The sequence below is a fragment of the Camelus dromedarius genome, chromosome 7 (genome assembly GCF_036321535.1).
Source record: "Camelus dromedarius isolate mCamDro1 chromosome 7, mCamDro1.pat, whole genome shotgun sequence".
Lineage (NCBI taxonomy): Eukaryota > Metazoa > Chordata > Mammalia > Artiodactyla > Camelidae > Camelus > Camelus dromedarius.
The window spans coordinates 10,849,267-10,855,049 of NC_087442.1; positions in this window are offsets into that span (position 1 = coordinate 10,849,267).

The window sequence follows — 5,783 nt, forward strand, 5'->3', positions numbered from 1 at the left end:
TTTGTCTTTCTGCCTCATTTGAAAATTCTTTCTCACTCTGCGGGCAAGAACCCACATATTTGGGAAGCAGCCTTGTCTACCCATTTGGTGGGCTTTTTTGGTTTGGGGGGGTCCCTCTACCTGCAAACACCAGACACAAAGAACACTTTCAATTTCAGGTTGATCAATTCCACTCCACAGTCACCCCTTCCTCCACCCCATTCAGCACGAGTGGCTGTTGCCCCCTTTCCCCACAAGACTGTGGAACGGTGGTGACAGCGGGGAACTGGAACAGAAGACAACTAACACCTTCTTGAAAGCGCCTCCCTCATTCTTCAGCCTTCATATTCTACTACTTTAGCCCTGCAGGTCAAGAGTTAAACACTAGAGAAACGTTGCTTGTACCTAAGTAGCCCATTAAGTTCCCTTAAGAAAGCTCGCATCCCGCAGTCCCCGATTAGCTCTGTTACTTGTAGAGAAGTTTCTTTCAGCCTAGAAACCTTGCAAATAAGCAGAGAGAAGACAGGTAAAGTAAAAACTGCTGGTAACAACTGATGAGAGCTAACAATGCGGAGTTTTGCAGGAGCCCTGTGATCCTGCCCACGTGAACAAGCAGGACAAAGAAATGTTATGCTTTCTTTGAAGGCCAGGTGGCTCCAAGAAGCCTGCAACCCACCTTTACCCTTTAATCTTAAGCCCTCCGGCCTCCCTTCCCCTTTTCCCTCCTCAGTTTGTTGGCTCTCTGAATAAAGTTGCTATTCCTTGCCCCAGTACCTTGTCTCTCAACAAGGCTGGGTATTGGCCTGTGACGCAGCGAGCGGACAGGCAAGGACTAGTACAGACCCATCTTGCTTTCACACCAAGGCTCCCCTTTCATTTTACCACCTTCTCACTGGCTGGTTTTACTTGTCATTTTCATTCTCTTAGGTGTTTCCCTGCCTTCCTTCAATCCCTAAGTTTCACGTTTTAGTTTAGTTCTTCCTTCACTTCTTTAGAGAGTTGTCTTTTAAAGAAAAAGAAAGAAAAGAAAGGAAAGATCTAGTTCCTGAGTTCAATCAACCTTTAAAAAAATGTCTCCCTGCTTTCCCCCTTTCTGTTCTTAATTTTTGAGCTTCTGGTTATACTTGGGTTATCCTGTTACTGAACTAGCTTTGTCTTGCTCGAGGCACAGAAAACAGAGACGCCAAGACTTGAGGCAGAGTTTCTTCTTAAGATAGACAAAGAGAGAGCACGCAAGAAAAAAAAACCTCACCGCCTCCCCCCGCACAGCTTGGGGCTGCGGTATTTATGGGATGAGGCCTAAAGCAGCAGGCCGCTGTGGGGCGTGGGGAGCGCGGGGAAAGGTGATTGGCAGGTGCGGGAGCACCATTCTGCGCAGGCATAACTAAGCTGCCGGCCTCTGCGTGTGTCAAAGGTCACGGGGCGCCCCGCGCATGCCCAGCGGGAGGGTGGCCGGTCCCATCCCACCTTAACCAGCTCAGCTGAAGTAGACGCAGCTGAGACTCCAAGTTCCTGGGAACTAAGTCAGGCCAACATCTTACTGTTCAGACTACAGGCTGCTTAGAGAACATGCAAGTGTTAAGGTGACCGTTATTAGTGAAGGCAGGTGGAGTGGATTTAACCCATGGTTTTACTTGTTGAGTGTATTTAATTCTGTTGGGTGTGTAGACTTGGAATTTTTTTCTGACTCGTGATTATTTGGGGTGGGGGGAGGGGGTAAAAGGTGTGAATTTTCCTCTAGTCCATGGATTTTACTTTCCTCTTCATTTTTGTGATGCTGGGTGTTTCACACTACGCTCAACTTAAAGGTATCCTTTTCCACTGTTGGAGCAAGTGGAGACACTTTTGTAGCTTTGCTGGTTGCTTTTCATGATGGGGGTTGTGAGTCCTCTTACTTTGTGACTCTCTTCTGTTTTGCAGGACTCTGTAAGTCCCCCCTCCCCTTTTCTTCTTTTTTCCTTCCCACTACTCATGTGCCAGAGGAGCCTTCTTCCTAACTTATTTACTTTTGTTCCCTCAGAAGCTGCACATTCGGAAGAGGATCGCTCTAAAACACGTGCCAGGTGCTTTTAAAGGAGTGTGCATGCTTTGAAAGCTTCTTCCTGCAGTCCCGCTCAGGTCTGATCTGGGGTTCATCTGGTGGTCCCTCCAACACCCTCTAACCACCAACCCCTTGCCCCTGTCACTGCCCCTCCTGCATCTTCGTAGCAGTTTGTCTGGTCCTCATCCTGGGTGGGGAGGGGAGGGACTGGAGTGCTTGAAATAATTTGTAAAAATCAAAAGGCAGAAAATGCTGTAGTCACATGGTTTCTACTCCATCCTGGTGCGGGTGGACTTCTTGGTACACATGAATCTGAAATGACTTTCCTGCATCTGTCAGCTTTTGATTTTCTGAAATTGTTTCATCAAAGAAAATGATGATAAACAGTGTTCTGTAGGTGCCCAGCATTTGTTCTGTGATGAGAATTAAAAAAAAAAAATTCACTAATTGACACAACATTGTAGACTGAATATACTTCAATAAAAAAAAGTTCACTGAGATAAACATTTGAGGTGATGTTTCTAATGAACAATAGTTGGGGACCAGATCTATCTCTCAAATTCCAGACCAATTTATCCAACTCTATTTCCACCGTCTCTGCAATATCCTATAGCTGGAGTCTTCAGTCCTGGCATCCGTACCTGCCTGCATGGGCACTAGGCAGAGGACAAAGCCAAGATTATTCCAGAAGGAATAAGAATCAGCATAGCATGGTGTAAACATCACAGCCCTTTTGGCCGGACAGAGACAGAAGTGGGTTCTCTCTTTCTTCATCCCTCTTTTTTTTTTTTTTTTTTTTTTAGTTTAAGAAAAGAAATGAACTCCTGGTACCATGTTTTCTTATGCTGAAAATAAAGTGTTTCCTTTGCTTGTCTTGGTGATTAAGTAAAGTTCTGTATTTAAAGCAGACAATAGAGGACTTACAGAGCACGAAGTAGAAGTGTGCACCAATAAATATTTAACATGACAAATTTTGTCCAGTTTTTCAAAAATCTCTACTGTTTTCCAGCGACAGAGCCTTAGTTCCTGAGCTTGGGCTGGGACGTGCCAAGCCTCCCCTCTTTCCATCTTCATCCCACAAAAAGCTTTATGGCTGATTGAACTAATCAAACATGTCACCTCCCCCAGGAGGCAGGGGGTTACCCAGAGGAGCCTGATGTCCAAGGCAAGATCAGCGGCACGATGAACTTTCCAGCAATGGTGTCTGATGCTCAGCAGCGAAGAGGAATGGAAGTTCTGGGCTCTCTCGGCAACACCCCCAGCCTCGGGGGCACCTCCTACAGGAGAGGGGGACTCCTTGGTCCAAATGTTGGACCTCTTGTTTATTTAGTAACATGGAGGTTGTAAACAGGCTCCAGTCTCACTTGAGGGTTCTTAGGGAAGTTGAAGTTTGAGGAAATCATATGAAAAAGGAAAAAGGGAAAAGAGGAGAGTGGTTAGGGATAGGACAGGAGGGAAAAGCTGGAAGGGAAGGACTAAAACCTGACACAAATGTACGCTTCAGGAGCGTGAGAGCCAGAAACTAACGGAACATTGTAAATCAACTATACGCCAGTTAAAAAAAGCAAAACAAAAAAACTTAAAATAAGTAAGAGCAAGAAGAAAATTGTAGAGCCATACACTAGGATTGTAATTTTATCAATCTTACAAATTTCTCTTGGCAAAAGGTCTCAAACTTTAATATAAACAAAATTCACCAGGGGCTTGGAAAAATAATATGTACTCCTATAACTCACCTCCAGAAAGTCTGACTCTGAAATTCTGACTCTGTCCTAGAATTTACCTGCTTACCCTAACCCTCAGTGAGGCAAGTGGTCTCAGACCTCACTTTTTTTTTTTTTTTTTTGCTTAGAGATTCTTAATAGGCTAAACTAATAAAAAAAAAAAAAAAAAGAGAGAGACCGCTTTATTAAATTACATGTTAAAATTTAAGTAGAACAAGAAGAATGTTCCTGGGAAAGGGAATATTTAATGGATAGATTTAGGTCCTAGAAATTGCATTTAAAAAAAGAATCAACAGGAAATAAGAAACCAAATTGAAAACAATGTGAATGAAGCTGAGGGAGGAGAATTTCCCAGGGCTTAGGGTATAGTCAGTATTGGCAAATGCTTCAAAGCGATCACACCAGTCAGAGAAACAGAAATAAGTCTTTGTCCCAGCAAGCATATAATTTTAGTCCTCAGAAGAATAGTTTCATAAGAATGGAAGTAGTCCCCCCAAAGCAGAAGACGGCATTCAAAGCACTGACTCCTCTGTGACAAAAGCAAAGGGGTTAGTTACTGAGTAAGACTTGGATTTGGAGAAGAGCAAAGATGGACAGTAAGGAACATTCACTTTTGAGCTGCTGTTTCAAGGGGTCCGAATGAAGTTTTGCCTGGGACAAAAGTATATTTGGACTTCTGGGAGTAAGACAAGTGGGTTCAGCTTACACTGAAATAAGAGCAGATGTGACTGGGAAGAGTATACAAACTTTTCTAGAGATGAGTGGTGGGTGGCGTAGAAATAACCAGTTTTGTAAAGAGATGATCAAATTTTAGAGGAGGTGTTTTGAATCCTTTATCTGCTCTACAGAATTGCACGGATCTCCCTAGGTAGGGGTAAAGCCACAACGCCTGCTTTCACCTACACTCATGTGGAATTATTGTCTCACTACAGTTTGGACCACACACCTGAGGGCTTTTCAACTGTCTGCATATCAATTTGCAGTTGCACATCAGATGTGTTTCCACTGAGTACATACATATTCATCTGTCTCCTTCCTCAACTCCATAGAAGCTAATTAGTGACCGGGGGGAGGAGGGGTCTGACATTATCACACTTAAAATTAGCACGCTTTTTGTGTGACTTGGATTTAACTCCTAAAAAAGAAATTAACCAGAGTCTTCACTTGGTCTGATATTATTCTAAAAACTAAGGATTTGGTCGCTCCTCTGATCCTTTCTCTTTTCCTAGGTTTTTTGTATCCAGCAAATGCAAGTTATCCTTCACCCCTCCCACGTGGTGGATATCTCTTGGGTGTCCTGGCCCCTAATTAGAGAACTGAACTCCACTCTTTGGAATTCTTGATGCATAAGGTCAAAGTCACAGACTCTCAGCTGCCATGTTGTTCAAAATAACTCAACCCATTTGGCTAATGTTGAGTTTTCTAGAAGCACAGTTTTTAGCAAAACAGAATCTTTTTTTTTTTTTTCCTATTTTCTGGATTTGTAATCTAGCATGAGAGAAGGCTGATCCTTCTCAATGTGGCTGGAAGGCTGACGTCTGAATCTATAATCATCTCATCACTACACGATTTAAGAAATGAAGGAGGCGGTCTATAATAAGGGAGAACAAACGGAGCCAACACGGTGGGAAAAGAAATGAGCTGTCGAATGTGCCATGTCACAGGTTCAGGACTTCAGTCTGGTTTGTTCCAGAGAAAATCCTATGTTCTTGTTTTGGGGTTTCATAGGATATGCTTTAGCCTTGCAAGAAATTTCCATATGGCTTAAGACAGCTCTAGTTAGTTTCTGTTATTTCCTCTTTCAACCTGCTACACCACCTGCTTCCTGAGCTGGGCCAGGATGAGTTTGTGCATTAAGATCAGCTAATACTTACCACTGTGGATTCACTGCTGGCACAGAGATACACGGCTGAATCCTGCAGCGCCGCAGGCTGGATCTTCAGGGTACAGGATGAGTTTTGGTAGCACACAGCTGAAAACCTCTCCTTGGGCATCCCTGTTTTATCAAGTTCATTATTATTTTGGAAGGAAATCAAGAA